The sequence below is a fragment of the Arvicola amphibius genome, chromosome 5 (genome assembly GCF_903992535.2).
Source record: "Arvicola amphibius chromosome 5, mArvAmp1.2, whole genome shotgun sequence".
Taxonomy (NCBI): domain Eukaryota; kingdom Metazoa; phylum Chordata; class Mammalia; order Rodentia; family Cricetidae; genus Arvicola; species Arvicola amphibius.
In genome coordinates this window covers 23,522,916-23,546,581 of record NC_052051.1, presented here as the reverse complement: position 1 = coordinate 23,546,581, position 23,666 = coordinate 23,522,916, and the positions used below count along the sequence as shown (strand labels likewise).

The 23,666-nt window shown below is 43.2% G+C and overlaps 1 protein-coding gene across 2 annotated transcripts in view; it reads left to right on the top strand.

Annotated features, from left to right (window-relative positions):
• Positions 1–727: 727 nt before the first annotated feature.
• Raly (RALY heterogeneous nuclear ribonucleoprotein) overlaps positions 728–23,666 on the top strand; it is a 73,556-nt gene continuing 50,617 nt past the window's right edge. The window contains exon 1 of one of the 2 annotated variants that reach the window (XM_038331727.1): positions 728–932. The gene's annotated coding sequence lies outside the window, so the exon portion shown is untranslated. The remainder of the gene's footprint in view (positions 933–23,666) is intronic. The other variant, XM_038331728.1, reaches the window with a different exon arrangement.

The window sequence follows — 23,666 nt, the reverse complement described above, 5'->3', positions numbered from 1 at the left end:
TCCAATTACTTCAGGACCCTGCCCGCACCGCCCGAGCTTCTCCCGAGAGGGCCCCCATCTTCTGGCCTCGCCCACTCAAGCACCACCCCGGGGCCCCTCCTTCAGGATCCTCCTCCTTCCGGCTCCTGCTCCGGGGTCTACCTCAGACCCCCCCTCCCGGCCGCTGCGCCCCCAGGCCCACCTCCTCCAAGCCCGCGGCCACCCCGCGGCTCCGCGCAGTCTCTGAGCACCGCCTCCGCTTCCGAAGGCCCCCGCCCGGTCCCCAAGGCTCCTCCTCTGGGCACGCTCCGCCCTCAGCCTGCTCCTCCCCAGTGGCGTCGGGTCCGTCAGCCCCCGGGACCCCCACTTCGCCCGGGTGGAAGCCACCAGCTCCTCCCCGGCCGCCCCTCCAGCCGCCTCCGCCCCTCCTTCCGTCAGGCCCCGCCCCGGGCCCGCCCTCCTCCTCCTCCTCCTCTCGGCGCCGAAGCTCCGGACCTTTCCAAAGCGGGGCGCGGGGGGTTGTTCAGGGAGCTCCCCCGTTCTGAGAGCCCGGCCCGGGCAGAGCGGCGCTGGGGACTGAGTGTTCGGGTGGCTCCGGTGGCACAGTCCGTCCACGAGGACGCGGACGAGAAGCGGGCCGGAGCCGAGGCGGCGGGCACGGGCCTGTCTTTCCCGCCCCTCCCCGCGCGCGCCCAAGTGGTGGCGGCCGAGAGAAGGACTCGTGGCTGCGGGGCTCGCGCTTCTGTCAGTGCGGCGGGGCGCGCGAGCGGCGCGGGGCGCGGAGCCGAGGGAAGCCGAGGGGGCGGAAGCGGTGGCGACTGTCGCGCGTGTGCTCCGGGCTCCTCACGAGGCGGCCGGGGCCGCTTCCTCCCTCCCGCACGCTCGCTCGCTCTCCGAGAGCTGCCGCGCCGTCGCCTTCCGCGCCGCGCGGCTTCCTCCAGACCTCGGCGCGGGTGAGTGGGGGCCGCGGGCCGCTCGGGAGGAGTGGGGCGAGCTGTTCCTGGTGCCTTTTCCTTCCTCACCTCCTCCGGCGGGCCGCTGCCTATTTTTAGAAACTCTTTCTTTCGGCCGTTCCGGAGTCCCGGGAGCCGGAGTAACTCTCGGCCCCCTCCCTCTGAGATCCCCCCCCCTCCCAGGCCGCCCTCTCCGGGGCGCCTTGCCCGGGGCCGCCCGCGCTCGCCCCTGGCCGCCTGGCGTTCGCAGCTTGCTCCTGGTCGGCAAGCCTGGCCGGGGCCAGGAGTTGGGGGTGGGCCGGCGCCCGCTCGGAAGTTGGAGTCTTTTGTGTTCGCGCCCCGCCCCGGCCGGCGAGGGGAGGAGGGGAGGGAGCGGAGGTTGCGCCGGGGAGGCCTCGGGCGGGCTGGGGCCTGGCCCTGGCCTCGCTCGGGGATCCGGGCTTCTTCCGGCTTTCCAGCCCGGGCCATCTCTTTGGGTTTCCTTAGGCGCGCAGACCTGGTCATTCCTTCCCCCCTTCACAGCTGTGAGAGCCTCGCCCGCCACCCTTGCCTATCCTTTGGTTGTTGTCACCTGGGCGCGCGGAAGGGAAAGACCAGCCAGTCGAACTGGGACTGGGACTCACACTTTACTCCGGCCCTCTATGCGGCCGAGCCTCAGTTTTCTCAAGAAAAGACGCAAGGGGTCAAGAAGAGACGCAGCCTCGCAGGGTGTTAGTGAATTCAGGGAGGGAGTTAGTGCTTGACAGAAGCGTTAAATGCCAACAGGTAACGTTCGATGAGACTGACCCAGGAACTTCGTGAATGTATCGCCTAATGGCCACAGCGGTCTTCCGGAGTTGTCCCTGCTCAAAGGAGCCGAAATCGAGGTGCAGAGAAGCACAGCCGTAGAAGTGCGAAGCTGTTAGTAACTGTTTACTTCTTTGCTGATAGGAGCATGTGTCATCTCTTGTGCAGAGGGCGTTTTGATTCACCGTTAGGATTAACAGCTTATAGTTAAGAAACGTAACTCTGGGTTCCTCCCTGAGACAGCGACCTATCTGTCCCAGATAAAATCCCCCTTTTTTGGTACCAGAACGGAGAGGGAAGTGATTGCAATGAATTTTGTTGCTGGTGTTGTGGTAGACAGATCCAGAGATCTCCTAGCCTCAAACACGAGTGAAGTTCTGAGCTCAAGGACCTCACTGAAGCCCACTTTTTACTTTATTGCATGTCTCCCTCTTCCTCCAAACTCAGATCTCGTATGTTCTCCATGATAGTTGGAAGCTGAGGGATGGAGGTAGCTCAGATCAGCTGCTTCAACTCCCAGCCTTCTAATAGTGTTATTTTTCTTTGTTTCCCAATAGGGCCTTTAGGGGTTAAAGTGAACTAAAATTAACTTCAGCAGCTGTTTTCCTTCGGCAGTGAGTTTGATGTTAGTTGTGGGGATCACCTGAAAACTCAGGGCCGGGGCTTGAGGTGCTCCTGTTTGCATTAGTTCTTCCGACCTGTGGGTCTGTGCTTCACCCGGCCCTTAAGTCTAGATTTAGTAGTGGTGGAATATAGGAGGTGGATGGCTCAATGGACACCCCTTCTTTGCTTTTTACTGATCCTCGAAAGGGGAAGGCTGTCTAAATTGACTACCTTGGTGACTGCTGGAATTCCCGGCAGCCTTTCTTTCACTCTAGGTTTTATTATTTTTTCTTCTCCCCTCCCATACGTTGTCATTTGTTGAACGTGAACTGCTTTTTCAGGCCCAAAATCAGGAGTCTCTGGTTATTGGACATCTCAAAAGACCTTGTGTAGTCTGTCATTTTCTGTGTCTGAAGAGCTAGGTGTTTTTTTCTTGGTTTCCTAATGGTTTAGGTACTCTTCTGTGACTGTTATCTGAGTTCTGATTTAGTGTGAAGTAGTGTGCAAGGCTTGATGTATGCCTTTGTCGTGTCAGCCGGTAGACACAGATTAGGACGTTCGCCTTCGGATCATAGGATTTAACGGGTGTTGACTTCTACAAGGAACTGGGCCATTCCTTGTGGCCCTTTGAAAGTGTTTCTTTCTGTAGTCTCATAGGGTGCTGTGGAGACTAGAAAATGGGTGTGAAAGTGCTAGTTACAGTGATAATAACTGACATCTGTTAATCAGGCACAGGACTGAAGGTTTTTAGTGGACCATATCTTTTGATCCTTGGAACAGTCTATGAACTAAGTATTATCCCTGCGTTACAGAAGAAACAGGCTTAGAGAAAGGTTACATGACTTGCTCAGGGCCATGTAATTGCTCAAGCAGGATTCACTGTGCAGACAGTAGCATTAAAGTCAGATTCTCTCAGAAATTGTGGAGTCATATGTATGTCATATTTTAAACAGTTGGCATTGCAACAGTTTTACGGTGTACAATTCTTTGGGATTAAGTATATGGTCGTACAGCTGTGACATTCCCAAATTATCTTACCTTCCCTAACTGAAACTCTCCAGGCAAACACATTGTGTTTTCTGGTGTAAATTTGACTCTGTAGGACCTTCACAGTGAAGTGAGATAATTCAGTCTTGGTCCTTTTGCGATTGCCAAGGCTAGCATTGCCTGCCTTCGTTTCAGTGTTCATTAATGTAGAATGATTTACTAGTTCTCATCTGTTGCAGAGAATGGCATCCCTAGAGCAGGAATCCAGGCCTGGTTGTGTCTCTGGCTCCACACTACAGTTTAAGCTTTATTGGTAAAACCAGTTCTGGAATTACACTAGTCCCTGTATTTTCAGAGAAGACCTATCCTTGAAGACAAAATTACTCCATATTCTCTGTTTGTGCATACTTACTTGGCCATTCAGGCTGTAGTGATCAGAAATAGCAGGACTGTGAGAGTAACCTGGATTAAGATTTGTCAGCTGATTAGGTGGATTAATTACCGCAATGCCAAGCTCTCCTTTTGTGCCCCTCTCTTTCCATAAAGGCGCACAGAAAGGATTGGAGTTTGGAGTCTTAGAAGTTCTTATGGATCCTCACTGCTTTGGGTTAGGGTGGGTTAGGTGTTATATTTAGCTTTTCAAAATTCACTTCACTTAATCTGTTTTTGTGTCTCGTAGTGAGATTTTTATGAGAGTTGGCTGCAATTTTGTTCTGATGGTAAATGTGGCTGGGAGTAGGGAGTGTTGCAGAGAAGGGGAATAGAACAGCAAGTGTGCTTACGTTGTGCCCTCTAAACCTCTGCTAGCCCACGTGGTCTGTATACTAAAGTCAGAGTGTTGAGTAGTACATTTGATAAAGTGCCATTCTTCCTTTTTTCTTTTCTTTTGTGGTGCTTGAGATTGAGCATGGAGTTCATGCATGGATTTGTTTTTATTTTATGTGTATGGGTGTTTTGCCTGCATATATGTCTATATACCATGTATGCAGTACCCAAGGAGGCCAGAAGATGATGTCATTCTCTAGATTAATTGGAGTTTCAGGTAGTTGTGAGCTGCCATGTGGGTGGTGAGAATTGAACCCAGGACCTCTGAAGAGCAACAAGTGCTCTTAACTACTGAGCAGTCTCCCGACCTTGCATAGACCTTGGGTACGTCTGCATGGCTATTTAGACCAGAGTTCTTTTTAACATTCCAGGTGACTGCATGTTTCATGGATATATCATTATTGGAAAGTTTTCTTCATTTACTGAATTAAAACATTTTTGAGAAAGGGTTTTACTGTATAGCTAAGACTGTGTTGGAACTAATGCCTGCCTTCATATACTAGTTTTGAGGCATTTACTAAGCATGATATTAGGCTTGAGGATTTGGTACATATAGTTAGGCAAAGAAACAGGCGTATAAGAAGTGTTGTGACAAGGACAGTCCCATGAAGATGTAGAGGATGACGTCTAGCCCAGCATTGTTGGGTCAAGAGGGCATTCGTGGAGAAGCAGGCTAGGCTTAAACGTAAGCCAGGAAAATGAAATTTGGGGAGCCACAGAAGAGGCAGAGATAGGTCTATTCAAGGCGGAAAGAACTGTAATTCTAGGGATGGTGATGTTATGTGAGACTTTTAGTTACTTACTGTATCAGATACAATTGTAGGCATTTAACATTTGTTAACCTCTTCCCTGAAATTATTATTGCTATCCTGTAGGCAAGGAAACCATCTCAGAGGGATTAAATGAATTTCTCAAGATCTCAGGTCAAGTGTAAAACCTCAGATGAGTGGTTATGATGATAGCAAGACTTGCAGAGTAGAAGTCAGCTCACAGACAGGCCCTGTTGACCCTGTGAAGGACTTTGAATGACATCTTGAGGTGAGGAGCCTGCCTGTGACTTTGTGCATCTTTTGGAAACTATCTCTGATAACTTAGTAGGGGAGTGGACTGAGATCTAGCACACTTTGGGTAGAGACTAATTAACCAGGTGCAGTATCCCTGACCCAAGGTTCTGGTGTTTCAGATGGCAGAAACCATAGTGTTATGTGTACATGAAAAAAGTGAACCAATAGTATGAGAAAGATTGTTGGAATGGAGGATATGGAAAGCAGCACATTTTAATCTCACATATAGGTGAGATTATAAATGGGGACTAAAAAAAGGGAATATATATAGAGGGGAAGGGTGAGATTTGTCATATAGAGTTGGTTATCTTTTTTTTCCCCTCATTTTTTTATTAAAGATTTCCATCTTCTCCCCTCCTCCTTCCCCTCCCCTCCCCTCCCTAGAGTTGGTTATCTTAAATCTGCTTTCATTTAATCTCTGTTATAGATACCGGTTCTCTATCAGAGCTGGAGCCAGTGGTGAAGGGAGATGGCGGTTAGTGTGCTTCAAAATCTAATTTCTCTAAACCAGTGGTTATCAACCTGTGGGTCACAGCCATTGGAAATACGTGTTATCTGATGGCCTTAGGAACTGAGACACTACTCAAGCAAAATCAGTTATGAAGTAGCAACAAAAATAATTTTATGATAGGGGATCACCACAACGTGAGGAACTGTATTAAAGGTTCGAAGTGTTAGGATGGTTGAGAACCACTGGGCTAAATTGAGTAATACAAACACTATTTTTAGAAAGGAAAATGTTAGTTGCTAGGCATGTAGATTCTGTCCAGCTGCAGAGACTGGTAAGCCAGAATAATCTTCTTTTCTCTAGACAATGTCTTGTAACACTATGTTCCATTGTGCTGCTCTGTAAGTATATAGAACTATCTAATAGATAGATAATATATATAGTATCACCTTAGCTAGGCACCAGAAAACCAAAAAGTGAGTAAAGGACCCCATGGAACTCCCTTTCTAGAAGAGCGGCTGATCTTTGTGACTGTGATGAGCAACGGAGTGGGGAGAGGAGAGGATAGTGGGATCGAGCAGGACAGGACAGGATGGGGCTGTATGAGGAATTACTTTTATTAGGGATAGGAGTCCAAAGATGTGTTTTCCAGACTTTCTGTTAGGTGGCAAATGTTCAGGTTTGTTCATCTGCATAACTAAGGTCCCTACAGCCTTACAAACCAGGCAGTGGTGGCACACACTTTTAAACCCAGTAGCCACACTGGTTCTCCATAGAAGCCGGTGGTAGTGGCGCATGCCTTTAATCCCAGCACCAGAGAGGAATATAAGACAGGAGACCCATCTCAGCTCAGTCTCATTCTGAGGATTCGTGGAGGCTGGATCGCCATTTCAGTCTGAGGTAGAGGTGTAAGAGCCAGTGGCTGGGTGCTTTTTGCTTTTCTGATCTTCAGGTTGAACCCCAATATCTGTCTCTGTGCTTTTATTAATCATGCTACACTCCCTCTTTCTCTTTCCCCTTAGTTGAATACATAGGGCTGTGCCCAGGCACCACTGTTAACTTTTCTCATTGGCCCATTCTTTTTCTTTCATGTTAAGTTTCTTGTCATTTCATAATTGCTTTTGTAGTAAAAATACTTTTTGTGGAGGAAAAAAAGGAAGATGAAATGTGGTCCCTTTTTCTAGTTTCCATTCTTAGAAGAGCACTTGAAGCTGTCTACCGTGTCCTGCTTTGGATGGTAGGGTAAGGAATCAGGGTTGTGGTTGAATACATAGGTTTCCCAGAGGGCTTGTGTATTTGGAATGTTGGAGTTGGTGAAAGTGTAAATCTAGCAGTCCTCTCACCATGTCTGGTGAGTTCATTAGGATTAAAATAACATTTGGTGGACTTTTGATGTGTTCTGAATCATTTTAGTTACAATTACCTAAGGCTGGAATTTTAGTCTTCCTTCTGTAAAACAATGTGACAGGGCTAGGTAATCTTTTTAATTTTACTATTTACTAGTGTGTGTGTGTGTGTGTGTGTGTGTGTGTGTGAGAGCGTGTGTGTGTGTGTGTGTATGTCTGAGTATGATGTACGTGTGTCAGTTGGTTTTTCTTTGTCATGGCTCAAGTGTGGAGATGTTTTGGGAGTTGATTCCTTTTACCCTGGGTTCTGAGGATCCCATCACGTCATCAGGCTCTGCATTGCAGGTACTTTGACTTGCTGAGCCATCTAGCTGGTTCTGGAATAGATATTTCCCCCCCCCCCCCCCCCCCGCCCAGTGTTTTCTCTGTTATAGCCTTGGCTGTCCTGTAACTCAGTCTGTAGGCAAGTTTGTCCTCACAGAGATCAGCCTGCCTCTGCCTTCTAAGTGCTGGGATTAAAGGTTATTGCCACCGCATTAATAATCTTGTGATACTTCTACTACAGTTTTATGGAAATGGTTGGGGAGTTTTTCTCTGGAAGGAGAAAGGGGTTTACCTAAAGTGTTAAAAGATATCTTAGGGTTAAATTCTGGGGTCATCAAATATACCTTTTGCTATATAAACAGATGGATATTGCTTTTAAGAGTAGACAGATAACTGAAAAAATATGAGGTTAATTTACCAAATTAACTGTTGAGTTCCATTATAATCTTGTAGCTGAAACTCTAAGGGACAAACTTGGGAGCCTAAGATTATATAGAGCATTAAATTTAAATATGTGACCAACTGTCTGAAAATCACATAATGAAAGGAAAATAGAAACAGTAGTAGTGGAAAATACTAGTTCTAGAACATGTTTTGCTTTTGTTGTTTGTTTTTGAGATAGGGTCTCTGTAGCTCTAGCTGTCCTGGATATCACTAGGCAGAACATGCTGGCCTCAAACTCACAGAGATCCATCTGAATCTGCCTCCTTAGTGCTGGGATTAAAGGTATGTGCCACCATGCCTGGTCTCCAAACAAAGTATTTTTACAGAGCTTTATTTAGCCTTATGAGGTAGGTACCCCTACTTCAAGACACCTGGCCCTTGAAATGACATCTATAGAAAATGAATAGTTCAGTTTGTCAAGCCAAGAATGATTGCTTTACTTCAAATAAATATTCTCTTGTAGAAGGCCAAGTTTAGCAGCTGAATGTTTGTGGCCAGGTTTTCTTCATTCTAGAGGCATTTATCTGGTATTTAGCTGTCTCCTGTTTATTAAAGATTTTAGTAAGCTCAGTTAAAGGTGATGTTTGCATGGTTTTTCTTCATATGTTTGTCTAGTTTGCTTTGTAGTTCTTTGTGCGAGTGAAAGCAAGCCCAGCGTCAGATTGGAAAGGGTCATTTCTGTAACTCATCATTGTGTAGATCTAGGTTTTCCTTGTGTTAGGTCTGATCATGCTGTACTGAGAAGTCAGATGTTGCTTGTTCCCACAGACAGACCATTTCCAGGCTTTTGGGCCTTGTTCTTCTAGACAGCTGTAAACTGTCACTGAGGAATGGTACTGTCAGCATAATAATGAGGGCTGTGCATGAGTCAGTGGAACACAAGAATAACTTTCCTTAAAATCTTAAAATCTCACCTTAAATTAATTTTTCACATAAATTAAAATAGCCCTTTTTATAGTTAGGTTTGTAGATAGGGTTATGGTGTTACTTGATGGTGTAATACGATTATGCCTGGAAATCCAGCAGCTGTCTTCCATCCCTGTGCCCAGCTAGTCATTGCAGCAGTTAGTGTATCTAGTAGAGAATACCAAAACCAAGTAAGACGGGGAGGGAGACAGGTAAGTAAAACAAATCAGAGGGGGCTAAATGGCTCATTATATAAAGAAATTTGCTGCTAAACCTGATGACCAACCCGAGTGTGATTCCTGGGAACCACATGTGGTAAAGAACCAACTCCTGCAAATTGTCCTTTGACTTCCACATGGGCATCATGGTGAGAACACTATGCACACATCCTCTAAATAAAATTAAAAACACTGACAGTTTGTATCCCTTTCCTATCTTTGCTTCTCTGGCCCAGAGTCGTAAGATCAGACTGGAAATAGCGTAATTGGTAGATAACACCTCTAGGTAAGGAGGCTTTGATTTTGTTTTGTAGTGTATTGATATGTTTTTGATATTTTCTTGCCTCTCCTTTTCTTTTCCCTGTTATTCCGTTGTTTATCTTTCGTGTCCAATGTGTCCATAGGTAAAGTGCCCAGTCCCTAGCAAGTAAAGTCAAGAACACTAAGCTTGGGGAGAATGCTGGCCTTGTTGAAGGTCGGTCCACCACCTCGCACCTTCTCTAACTCTTAATATCATTGGCTTCCAGAAAGCTTTGGTGGTGTCTAGCTTCTGCTTTTAAAAATAAGGGTAAACAAATTTCATATTGAGTTTCTACTTTCTTTTGATAGAAAATAGGTCTCTGTTTTGTTTGCAGTAGTTTTTTTTTAATTTTTTTGGAATTTGATCAATTTGTTGTTACTATTTGGGATTCTCAAAGCTCATCACTGTGACTGCCTTCTTTGACTGCTTTGCTACATGGAGTCTTAGAAAATGAATGGCGGGAACATAAAGGTTCCCCTTACCTTTTTTTTTTTTTTTTTTTTTTTTTTTTGAGCCTTTCCTGGAACTAGCTCTTGTTGACCAGGTTGGCTTTGAACTCACAGAGATCCACCTCCCTCTGCCTCCCAAGTGCTGGGATTAAAGGCATATGCCACCACTGCCCAGCTGGTTCACCTCATCTTGAAGGACTCCTTTCTCTTCAGGAAGAAAAGTTACTTGGGATATTATATTATGGTCATGATTTCTTCTAACAATTTAGCATTGCCTGAGGGTTCTAAAGGGATAAGTGGTTTCTTGAGATGATTCAGTGGGTACAAGCCTGGCATCCTAAATTCCATTGCTTCCCATGTAAAGGTTTAAGGACAGAACTAGCTTCTAGAACATCCCTCCCTCCCTCTCTCCCTCCCTCCTTCCCTCCCTCCCCCTACCCATCTCCCCACTTCCCCCTCCCTCTTGCTCATTCTCTTCCTCTCTTCCGTGTCTGTCCCCCCCCCCCCCCTTACCCCACAGAGATGGCTCAGTGGTTAAGAAAATTTGTTCTGCTAGAAGCCGGTTTGATACCCACCATCCACATGTGGTTCACAGCTGTCTGTAAATCCAATTCCAGGGGATTCAGTGCCCTCTTCTGGTCTCTGTGTCACCAGGCATGAAAGTGACACACAAACATGCAAGCAGAATATTCATACACATAAAATACAATAATTAAGTAATTAAAAAAGTAAATCTTGAAAACACATTTTTCAAAAAAGATTAAGAAGTATGCCTTTGTCAACTCTTAAAGGTTATGGATAATGTTGAAGGTAGTGTGCCAAACTGGTGACCACTGAGGCACTCTGGTCTTCAGTGAGTATATATTCTCTGTGGGGGAGATTAAAAAGCTGATAATGAGGTAGTGTCTTGGACAACTAAACTTGGAACAGGAAGGTCTATTCTTATATGGCACTAATAAGGTAAACTGGAGAAATCATTTTTTCATACTGAACTCATTTTCTTATAAGGTGGGGTTAATATTCTATATCTTGCTTTCCTTCCCATATATGGGGGAGATTTGGTAATGTTATTAAAAGTACACAAAGTGAAATGGTGAGACAGTTTTTAAGTGAAGAATCCATGAGTCATTTGTCAGAGGTTTCCACAGGAAACTCTTTGGGCTGTAGTGAAGAGCAAGAGCTATCTGAGCCAGTCTCTAGGATTAGGAGAAATCACTTGAATATCTGAGCTGGGTTGGTCTTGTAGTATAAGGATAGTGACAGTTGTTGGAGATGCTCCTCCTTTCTAATATTCTGTCTGATTTTGCTTACAAATGATTAAATGCCAGTATTTCTGTTTTTGGATTATATTCCCCGGACTCTACCCAGAAGCAACATCCAAATACTTTTTTTCAGTTAAAGTAAATCTTTTCCTCCCTCTACTTTTACAGCTTCTAGTTCATTACCAGGGAAGTCAGGGCGTGAACCTGAAGGTAGGAAATGATACAGAGGCCACAGAGAAACTTACTGGCTTGTTCAGCACCCCCCCTTTTCTAAAAATTATTTATTTTTATTTTATGTGCCTTGGTGTTTTGTCTGTGAGGGTGTTAGATCTTGGAGTTACAGACAATTGTTAGCAGCCATGTGGAGTGCTGGGAATTGAACCTAGGTCCTCTGGAAGAGCAGTCAGTGCTCTTAACCACTGAGCCATCTCTTCAGCCTGCTCAGCCCCCTTTCTTTGCTGTTTTTTAGTTTTAGGAGAGTTAGGGCTACACAAAGAGAAACTCTGTCTCAAAAAAACATATATACATACATGTACACCATATATACATATATGTGTATGAAATTTTGTGTATATGCCTGTTTTGCTTACGTGCGTGCGTGCGTGCGTGTGTGTGTATGTGAACTGTGGGTGCATGGAGATCTGAAAGAGTGAAGACTCCCCTGGATCTAGAGATACAGATGGTTGTGGACTGGGTGCTGGAAACTGAACCCAGATCCTCTGCAGGAGTAACAAGTGCTTTTAACTGCTGAGCTATCTATCTCTCCAGCCCCCAGCCTGCATTTATATATCTGCTTAGCACCACCTGCACAGAGTGGCATCATCTTCAGTGACCTGCCCCCCCACGTTAGTAATTAATCAAGGTAATGCTCTGTAGACTTGCCTATATGTCAGTCTGTGTATCTTTTTTCTCAGTTAGAATTCCTTCTTTCTATGTATGTAGAGGGTTCGTTTTCTTTTAAAGTGCAGGAGGAGGAGGAAAGGAAACACTGAGACCTAAAGATGTCAGTCTCAGCCCACCTATTACTTGTGTAATTTGCTCAGGGAAAAATAACCATTTCTTTGTTAGCTTTTATTCTGCCAGTGGAACCTTGCTGGGTGTTTATTTTCTGTGGTTTTACCAAATCACTTTGAAGGCTGGCATAAACATAGATCATGTCTTAGAGCTTTTCTTCTTTGTTCTATGAGCAAATATTAGAAAATGTACCTTAAATTACCTGGCTGGGGGAAATAGATGATCCTGGCTGATCCCTAATGTTAAAATTTAGCCTTTAATCCCAGCACTCGGGAGGCAGAGGCAGGCGGATCTCTGAGTTCGAGGCCAGCCTGGTCTACAAGAGCTAGTTCCAGGACAGGCTCTAGAAACTACAGGGAAACCCTGTCTCGAAAAACCAAAAAAAAAAAAAAAAAAAAAAAAAAATTTAGTCAGTCAGCTCTTGATTCTGTGTTTGTAGGACATTTGTTAAAGTCTGGGGGTGCTGGAGCGGCTAGAGATACTAACCAGAGGGCTATTAGGTTTGTTTGTTTGTTTTGTTTTTAAGCCGGGCAGTGGTGGTGCCCATCTTTAATTCCAGCAGAGGCAAGTGGATCTCTGTGAGTTTGAGGCCAACCTGGTCTACAGAGTGAGTTCAGGTTAGGCTTCAAAGCTACACAGAGAATCTCTGTCTCGAAAAACAAACAAACAAAGTTCTGACCTGAGTTCTGAATCTGCCTTCATATTAATAGCTATAGTGAATTATGTGCCCGTTTTGTAATTATGCCATACTTAATATCATGTATTTGTTAGTAGAGCTGGTACTCAAAGCTATGTGTTAAGCCCTTTAAAATCTTTTTAGTTCTGCCTCAGCCCTAATAGGTAGATTCTGCTGAGTTCTATAAGTGTGTGTGTGTGTGTGTCTGTCTGTCTGTCTGTCTGTGTCTGTGTCTGTGTCTGTGTATGTTTTCTGTAACCATAAATATAGCTTGGGAAACCTGGTAAATAAAAAACAAATGTTTTTCTAGCAATAAGCCTTCCTGGGATCAAGTTACTATTTCATGGGTAACTAATCTTTTTCTCTTGTCGGGCAAAGGTGTTTTTGCTTTTGTGGAAATATTAAAGGAATCCAGAGACAGTAGAATAATGGAGTGCAATCCTGCTTCAAGGGGTAGCAAACATTTAGGTGGGACTTTCACTCCCAATGGCATCTAATGATGCCTGCCAGGTTTTTTTTTTTTTTTTTTTTTTTTTTTTTTGGTTTTTCGAGACAGGGTTTCCCTGTAGTTTCTAGAGCCTGTCCTGGAACTAGCTCTTGTAGACCAGGCTGGCCTCGAACTCAAGAGATCCGCCTGCCTCTGCCTCCCGAGTGCTGGGATTAAAGGCGTGCGCCACCGCCGCCTGGCGATGCCTGCCAGTTTTGCTCTTTTGCAAAGAAAATTTTAGGTGTGAATTTTAGTAGAGAAGCAGCCCCTTTGAGAGAAAACAGTTCTTTTAACTTTGGGGACACCAAGTGCTTTCTTTTCTAGATCTCTCCAGAGTGTCTTATTCTCTAGATCAGAGATCAAAACTGGCAGCCCCTGGGTTGTTAGGCCCTAAGTAATTGTTATCTTTGATCTGTGGCATTTTTATTGTGAGTTAGACCCTGAGGTAACTGTGGCATGTGTATTACAAGAGTGACTGATAACATGTGAATAGATTTTTTTGTTGTTATTTTACAAATTAATGAATGGGTCTCATTTCATTTTTATCCATATATTATAATTTATTCTTTCTTACCCTACTTCCCTACTGCTTTTCCTTATGGTCTCTGCCCTCCTTTTACTGGTCCCTGTCCTTCCCCTCAGAGTCCCCATTTCTACTTTTGTCCTTCCCTTGCCTCTTTCCCTTTCCAGTCTCTTCCAGTAACTTGGTCTTTCTACTTTTAACACATACACACACACCTACACCTAGTTTTTTTTTTTTTTATCTAAGATAAAATGTGGTTGAGTCTCACTTATCCAAACGTAATGATCTCTAGTTATAACCATTTTTATTGCACTTGTCGTGATTTTGCTTTTCTTTGTGGTTGAATAAATTCCATTGTGTGTATGTAACACTTTTTTTTATCCATTCATCTGTCCATAGCTAGGCTGGTTCCATTTCCTGGCTATTTTTAGTAGTGCAGCAGTAAACACTGATGCTCAAGTATCTTTGTGTAGTATGTTAACTTAGAGTCCTTTTGTTGTACACCTAGGAGTGAAACAGCTCGGCCACACGCTAGCTCTGTTTTTAGTTTTCCCACCCTCTGTGGCCTCCACACTGACTTCTGCATAGTGGGTACACCAGTTTGCATTTTCACCAACATGTTGGTCTGTCTCTCCCCACATTCTTCTTAGCACTTGTCTCTTTTCCTCTGGCTAAGAGTAGCTATTACTTTTTCAGGTATTTCTTGTTCATTTGTATTTGAGAACTTTATTCAGTTCATTGGCTTGTTTATTGACTAGATGGGGTTTTTATATTTAATTTTTATAGTTCTTTACATATTTTAGGTATATTTTTGTTTAATGTATAGTTGGCAGTGACTTCCCATTTTGTAGGCTATTGCTTCACTCTGGTAATTGTTTTGCTGAAATTTAAAAATTTGTCAAGTTTTGGTATTATTGGAACCTTTTAAGAAATCATTGTCTATAGTTGAAGTCAAACTATGTTTTTAGAAACAGGAGCTTCCTTTAAAAGGTGTGTGTGTGTGTGTGTGTGTGTGTGTGTGTGTGTGTGTGTGTGTGGGCTGGAGAGATGGCTCAGCGGTTAAGAGCACTGACTGCTCTTCCAGAGGTCCTGAGTTCAATTCCCAGCAACCACATGATGGTGGCTCACAACCATCTGTAATGAGATCTGGTGCCCTCTTCTGGCATATGGGCATACATGGAGGCAGAATGTTGTATATATAATAAATAAATCTTTAAAAAAAAAAGGGGTGTGTGTGTGTGCACGCGCATGTGAGTGCCTTCAGAAGATTCATTGGAGCTGGAGTTGTATGTATTGGGGAACTGCCTGATACCTGTATTAATATATCAACATTCTCTCTCTCTCTCTCTCTCTCTCTCTCTCTCTCTCTCTCTCTCTCTGTGTGTGTGTGTGTTTGTGTGTGCGAGCGCGCGTGCGCGCGCGTGCACGTGCCTTGGGATAAAGAGTAGCAGGGGCTGGAATCTGATATGAATCATGAGCAGTTCCCGTTACAAGAGTGGGAATAGGCCCTGGCTGTTTATTCTTCAGAAGGGTTTATTCATTGAGTCTTCCACCAGGGCTTCCTGTCCTGTGATTCTTTATTGCCTTGACTGTGTATAGTTTGACATGACTTTTTTGGGACTCTGTTTTGGGGCTGTGTTCTTTGGGAAATCTTCTGTAACATCACCCTAGCATGGAAGAAACCTTGAGTTTACAACTTTATAATCTTCATGTTTCCTCTTAGTGCTTCCATATGGGTAAGCTTCTTTAGACAGTAATGTATTTGTCCTCAAGTTTGTGAGAACCACACTTACTACTTATCTCATTGGTACCCAAGCTGTGTGCCTGTTGCTCTTTTTGTTTTTTTCTTCCTCTTTTATCTTTGAAACTTCGGTGGATTCATTTTGTTACCTGTTTAACCTCTAATTTGTTTTATAGCCAAGGATAACCCTGAACCTTTTATTTTTCCTGCTTCTACTAAGTGCTAGGCTAAGATTATAGGTGTGTCTGGCTGAAATCTAAAGAGGCTTCAGCTAGTTATCATGCTGTTAAATCTGGCCCTAACTGAGGTCTCCTTATTTTACGAGGAACCTTCAGTTGCCACTATTGGCTAGTCAGTTTGTGTCCTGACCTATCATAGACTTGACAGAAATAGCAAACTAGCCAAGGCTTAGTAGACTTTATCTTTGTTAATGTCACATTTCTTATCCCTAGGAAGCCTTTTGACTTTCCAGTGGATATAATGTTACTAGATCTTGACAATTTAAGAACAGTTGGAAATTTTTTAAAAAGACAGTTTATTATAGCTCTAGTTGGCCTGGAATTCCCTGTGTAGACTAAGGCTGGCTTTGAGCTCACAGAGATCCATCACTAGCCTCTGCTTCCTGAGTGCTAGAATTAAAGGTGTGTTTCACCACACTGCCTAGTTTTAAAAAGCATGAATGTTGGCACTAACCTGGGATTTTTTTAGCCAGATATCTGTGGATCAGAGATACCTGTTAGTGACTTATTAATATACTACCGGTCTGCTAAGGAATTAGACTTTTGACATGGCTAAATAGGTAATGATGTCACAGATGGCAGGCTGTTACTGGAGCTCTTAGCCAGAGGCCTGGCTCTGAGTTTGGTCCTTGCCCTCACAAAGAAAAATTATATAAAATATATAAAAGAAAAACTTACAGTTTTGGCCCAAACTGGAGACAAAGCCATGCTCAATTTGTCTCTGTCTTCCCCATAGAAGTGTTAAAATTGAATAGAAAAGATACAACTAAGAGCTAGGTCTGTGTAGGTTTATGTGGTTCTCATTGAGTTGAACTAGGACAGGTGGCAGTCACTAGTGTTCTAATTCTGTTTCCTGTTTAACCTAGTCAAGGCTTCTGAGCAGGCTGTCTCTGCTATCAGCATGATGTTTCTTATTGGGAGCTGGGGCTGAAAAAGCCAATTAAAATGTTTTTCTTTTTGGTTTTGAATGAGTTCTACAGAAAGAATGAAGCTAAGAGACTTGATAGTGTAGTAGGAGGCCACTTGTTTGTTTTTTTTTTTTTAAAGATTTATTTATTTATTTATTTATTTATTTATTTATTTATTTATTTATTTTTGCAGTATCCTGCCTATAGGCCAGAAGAGGGCACCAGATCTCATTATTGGTGGTTGTGAGCCACCACGTGGTTGCTGGGAATTAAACTCAAGACCTCTGCAAGAGCAGTCAGTGCTCTTAACGGCTGAGCCATCTCTCCAGCCCCCCCCCCTCCCCCAGGCCACTTGTTTGTTCCCAGCAGCTCAGACCCAAAATAATCATACAGAAACTATATTATTTAAATCACTGATTGGCCTATTAGCTCTGATTTCTTATTGGCTAGCTCTTACATCTTAATTTAATCCATTTCTATTAATCTGTATATTGCCACGTGGCTGTGGTTTACTGGCAAGGTTCCCGCTCGTCTGTTCCTGGCAGGGGCTACAATGTTGTCTCGCTAACTCCGTCTTCTTTCTCCAGCATTCAGTTTTCCTTGCCTAGCTCTGTTCTGCCCTGCTATAGGTCTAAGGCAGTTTCTTTATTAATTAATGGTGATCACAGCATACAGAGGGAAATCCCACATCATGGTAGGTAGAACAAATTGTTATACTGAGCATCACCCTCTTCTTGCAGGCTATCCTCCCCTCTTGCACATATGTTGACACTTGAGCACAGCCCCACACACTTAATGCAATAATGTTTTATACACGCCTTCCACTGAGGTGCAACTATTCTCTTCCTTGAGTTTGCCTGTCTTCCTAGCAGACTTTAAAATTTAAAATTATTTTCCCCCTGAGACAGTATCTCAAATTGTATCCATCACTGGCCTGGACCAAGCAGACATATTAATTTCAAAAACTAGTTTCTAAAAGAAATGCCTGCCGGGCGGTGGTGGCGCACGCCTTTAATCCCAGCACTCGGGAGGCAGAGGCAGGCGGATCTCTGTGAGTTCGAGACCAGCCTGGTCTACAAGAGCTAGCTCCAGGACAGGCTCTAAAGCTGCAGAGAAACCCTGTCTCAAAAAACCAAAAAAAAAAAAAAAAAAAAAAAGAAAGAAATGCCTGCTGACAGCTTAGTTAGTGGTGTACTGTTTGTCGGCTGAGTCATTTGTGACAGATCTTTTGGAAATAGGGTGGAGGAGAAGGAAGGCTGGATTAGCAGTTCTCTACCTGTGGGTTGGGGCCCCTTTGGAAGTTCCCTTCAACAAGGGTGTCATATCAGATAGCTGCATATCATAGATTTGTATCTGTAATTAGTGAAATTACAGTTACAAAGTAGCAACAAATATAGTTTTATGGTTGGGGTCACCACAACATGAGATATTAAAGGGTCTCAGCATTAGGAAGGTTGAGAACCACTGCACTATGTAGATAAGGTTGGCCTTGAAGTCACATGCCTGTGCTTCCCAAGTGCTGGAATTAAATGCCTGTGCTACCACATCTGACTGCTTTATGAAGAATTTAGTTCAGATTTTTGTTTTACACGTTCACTAGAGTAGTCTAGAATCTTCTACCTCACAAGAGTCTCCTATGGACAGGGCATTTCAGGACATTCAATAGAGGCTATCTAGAGCCTGATCTGTCAGAAGTGTTGCAGTGGTTCCTAATTAGAAATGGATCTATATGGGCTTGTAGCCAGACCTGGGGAGACTCTTGATTACTATGAAATGGATCTGGTTATAATTGTTAGCACCATTGTTCTGAAAGTGTAGTCTCCTGAGATCAGTGCTCCCCTGAACAGATTGTGAAAAGGATGGTGAACTTGTATCCTTCTTTGTTACTTTTTTCTTCACCTTATAAATCATGCTAGTGCCTAGTTATCAACTACCTCTGATATGGAAGTCACTTATTTAATACTTAATAAATGGGGGCTGGAGAGATGACTCAGAGGTTAAGAGCATTGCCTGCTCTTCCAAAGGTCCTGAGTTCAATTCCCAGCAACCACATGGTGGCTCACAACCATCTGTAATGAGGTCTGGTGCCCTCTTCTGGCCTGCAGACATACACACAGACACAAAATATTGTATACATAATAAATAAATATTTAAAAAATACTTAATAAATCTTATATAGTAGGTAGGGTAAGCTCTTTTGCATGGTTGTTTCTTACAATTTACCAGAGTAGGTTAGAAAAGGAAATGGAAGCTTATAGAAGTCAAAGCAAAAAGACTTGACTGTTCCTTGTTACGTAGCACATTGTCTGTGATGTCTAATAACATTTGAGACAACTGTAATTCCAGCTGCTGAATTTTTTTTAAACCAGGGCCTGCCTTTTTCTTCATACATATATTCTGTTGAAGATCAGGTCCTGTCCTTGTAACCCTTTAAAGACTGGAGGAAATTTCTTTTAAAGCCAGTGGTAATATAGTTATTAGGGAGAGCTCTGCTTGCATTTTTGCTTTCTTAACTACTTTTTAAGGTCTAAGGAATGAGCAGGCTCTAATGGGAGTGATCAGTCATTTGGGATCAATGGATGGTCTTTCAGAGTGATGCCAAATTGTAAAGGATACTTTTAGGTATTGAGAATTTGAAGGCTTAGCATGTTCTGTTACCTGTGTTGTGCCAGACCCAATTCTTCCTATTGTTGGTCTTTCAACAAGTATTTGATGAGTGTTGTCTTATGCATTAGGACTTTGGCTAGTGCTAAAAATCCTAGATAACTTCACAATCCAGCATCATTTAGGGAAGGATACAAACCATAGTAGATGCTATGTGCCCCTTAATAGGATCATGTATAACGATAAAAATGGGCTTTCCTGGGGGACACAAATGATTTGTGCTTTTGTTTTTTTGAGATGGAATTTCATGTAGTCCAGGTTGGCCTCCTACCTTACCTCCCAAGTGCTGGGATGACAAGTATATGCCACCACACTTGGGTCTTACCTGTTTCTTTTTTGTTTTGTTTTAGGATTTATTTTTATGTGCATTGGTGTTTTGCATGTGTGTCCATGTGAGGGAATCAGATCCCATGGAACTGGAGTTAGAAACAGTTTCGAGCTGCCATGAGAGTGCTGGGATTTGAACTTAGATCCTTAGGAAGAGCAGTCAGTGCTCTTAACTGATGAAACATCTCTCCATACCTATTTTTGTTTTGTTTTGTTTTTGTTTTTTGTTTCTTTGTTTTCTCTCTCTCCTTTTTTCTTTTTGGAATGCTCCCTGTAGACCAGACTGGCCTTGAACTAGTGCTGGAATTTAAAGGTGTGTGCTACAATGCCAGGCTTTACTTGTGGTTTGAAGGAAAAGTAAGAGTTAAGGTAGGGAAAGGACCAACACAAACAAAAGCATAGTTTTGTTCAAGAACACAGGGTAAAGGAGTGGACATTAGAGTCCTTGCCTTTGCCACATTTCAGCTGTAGCCATTGGATGGCAGTGATGTCGGGCTTCAGGTGGAGTAACAGATTAGCAGGTACCAATCGAAATTTCTAGAATCCTGTAGAAGGAAAGAGAGAGAAAAGCTGAAAACCAGCAGTCTTTTGTACCAAGCCTGCCAGAGGTACTGCGTTCTTGGCAGTGATTTGAAAATTCTGGCCTGGGCAAATTGTTTGGTTTTTCTGGCAAAATCCCATTAGCTCCATATAGTCTGCCCCTCCTCTCTGTGTGCTTTTTAAAAAAGAAATTAATGGAATCTGTTCAAAATACCTCTGAAATGAAATTACATTTTTAACTCTAATTACCCTAATTAGAACTTGACAGCCGTAATCCTGAAATGGCAGCTATAGTAAGTACCCAGGCCTGTGACAGGCTCGTTTACCCAGATGAAATGGTGTTCTTTTCTGAGAAAAATTCTTTTATTTTTTCTCAGCTGCTTAGTCTTTGCTCCCACAGATTTACCAAGCTAGGGGAGCTGTAGTGGTGTGCTGTAGGCTTACCCTGGACACAGTCTCTGTAGAAGTGTGCCTTGGAGGTGCATCAAGATGGTTGTCACCACATGCATCTAATTTTTTTCCTTCGGTTGAAATTGTGCTTTTGAATGAAATTCTCTGCTTTGAAGATCAAGGAAATGACACTAGTTAGAGAACTGTTGATCTAGGGCTAGACCTTGTTCTTGGGTAAGTTTAAGACTAGTATTGAGGACATTGTTTAACCATCTGTGGTAATGAGCACCTGCAATCCTTGCACACAGGAGGCTGATGGCAAGAGGATCACCAGGAATTCAAGGCTAGTTAAGACTAGCCTTCAGAAAGCAAGCAAACAAAACCATTAACAATTTGAGTTTAGGAACAAGGAAGTCTGAAAACAGAAGTCTTTTCATAGATCTCCAGTTCCTCTAGCTTTGTACAATCTTGATGGACGCCTAGTCTTAACTAGTTACCTGACTAGCCTCAAAAAAGATCTTGGGGTGAGGACTAGGTCCATGCCCATGAAACTGAAAAATCAGTTGATACTACTGAGTCAGAAATTCTGCTAGAATCAGAGAAGCCTTTTAAGTCACCTGACACTGACTGCTGTGTTTTATGCTAATAGGTAGAGATGTAATTGAGTAAGACACAGTCCCTGCTCCCAAGATGAGGCAGTGACAGTCATTTGTATATGACAAATTGTACAGGGCAGAATAAACCTCACTCAATGTTAGAAAGTTTGAGTGTCTTATATATATGACGTACTGAAATGAGTATATAGATACTTCAGATACAGGTTCTGCTTTCAAGAGTGCCTAGTAAATTAAGACATGTAGGCATGTGAAAAGTTGTAATACTCAACATGTAGGTGATAACTGCTAGACAGATTTACCTGGAGAAGATGGTCAGGAAAGTGAGAAAGGATTCCTTTTTTCTACCGATCACCCACAAAGACTCACCACAGCTGTTTTCATTGAGCCTGTCCTTAAATGGAGAATAACAGAGGAATGGAGAAAAGCACTGCAGGTCTTAGGAAATAGCTTGGCCAAGTTAGGTGTTGTCAGGAGATAGCAGTCTGGTGTGATATGAGTAGTGCACAGGGAAAGGATGTGGTAGATGAGGGTAGAATTTAAACTTTACCTAGTAGGCAAGGAGAATTGAATGTATTGAGAAGGCACATAGCTGAGATGGCAGTGTGCATGGCATATTCTCAGGCAGAAGTGATTGGAGACAAGTAGGTCAGTTAGAACAAGTGTCAGTAAACTATGATTACAGGCTGGGGTGCAGCCACAGACCCACAGAACTTGTGTCCACCTACAACTGATTTTGCATCGTAGTGGTGTGTTGAATACTACAGAAACTGCTGTTGTCGCCCATGGAGCCCAACAGTTTAGCTGTCCAGCCCTACACAGAAAAGATTGGCTGATATCTGAGTTAGTTAATTATATAGGATTTCTGAGAGAAGATAAATGTTAGAACTAAGCCTGAAATAGGTTGGTAATATTAAAAGAAACAATGTGATTTAACAGATAACACTTGTCCTATCTGCCTCTCAAGTTCGTAAAAACCAACTTTGTTGAAGGGCATTTGATATGTGGGCAACTACTAATGTAGTTTTATTAACTGTATAACTGTGTCCCAGTCATCTAACTGCTTAGAGGCTCAGATGAGTATAATGTAGTAAGTAGGATATAGAAAAGCCTCACTGGTTTGATTCTTCCTTATGGAATTTTGTAAATCCTCCAGTTGGAAAAACAAATGTCATAGAAAATAGTTAAGTTAGGAATGGTGGGTATGGTGTTACATTTAATCACAGCAGTTGAGAGGCAGAGGCAGGTGGACCTCTCTGAGTTCAAGGCCCGCCAGGGATACATAGTGAGACCCTTTCTCAAAAAGAAGTTGGTCAGAGGGTTTGGTGAATGAAAGTGTCTGGAGGTGTGGGGGAAGAGCTCATAGTAATTTTGAAATACCATGTACCCTTTTCTTCATTACTGCTGACATTTGTTGTAGCCAGATTGAATTTGTTTCTATCCTTCAACTGCCAAAATCCAAAGGCTGAATTTATCCCTAGCCAGAAACTATCATAAGCACTAATTGACATTTGTATTGTTAGCATCAGTTGTCAATGCAGTCTGTAGTCAGTCATGTGACTGGAAAACTTCAGTTGAAGAATTGTCTACAGATTGGTTTGTGGTTATGCTTGTGGTAGATTGTCTTAATAATTGATGCAGGAGGGATCAGCCCACCAAGAGCAGCACTGCCACTAGACAGGTGGTCTTGGGCTGTGTAAGAAAGCTAGTTAAACATGAGCCAGAGTGAGAGTCAGCAAGCAGCGTTCCTCTGTGGCTCTGGCCCTGACTCTCCTCAGGGATGGATTGTGACCTGGAAGAATAACCAAATAAATCCTTTCCTCTCCTGTGTTGCTTTAGTCAGAGTGTTTATCACAGCAACAAAAGAAAACTAGCTTACCTGACAAAGGAAGTTATAGGAAGAGTTTATTTTGCTTAACATTTCAAGGTACAGTCCCATCATGGAATGGCAAGGTGGAAGTGGCTCTCAGCAGAGCAATAAGAGTGTAAGTAACCCGATGAAGCCTTAGGGCCCACATCACAGTGATCCTCTTCTAGATAGCTCTACCTCTTCCAGCTAGGCTTCACCTTCTGAAGGTACCACAGTCCCCCTAGACAGTACCATCAGATGGGGTGGATCAGTGTGATGGTCTTTTTTTTACATTTAAAAATGAGAACTATATTCTGTATATCTTCAAAAGTCCTTGTAAGTCCAAATTCTCACCTGAGCCGTGAGACACACTCTTAGCTGTGAGCCCTTGTAAATATTAAAAAAACAAAGTTACATACTTCCAATATATACAGTGGCACAAAGGAAACATTTCCATTTTAAAAGTGTAGGTTGAGAGGATAGTAAACAGTGATGGGCTAGAAGTAAGACTGAAAACCCAGTAGGGCAAACAACAAACCTTACAGCCTATGTTTAGTGCTGGGATTATGACCTGTGCTTTAACTGATTTGAATTTGTACTTTGCATATTAGTAAACCAGCACCAGTAGGTGACACAAGGTTCTTCCAGCTTGAGATAAAGCATGGTCCTCTTGGATTGTAACTGCTGCTTCTGTTCTTGATGTGCAGAAAACGCTTCCCTGAGTGACACTTGGGCAGGATTGCCCAGAGTGGTCAATAGACTGAGTCCTGCACTCATGCCATCTTTCTTAGTGTCCCAG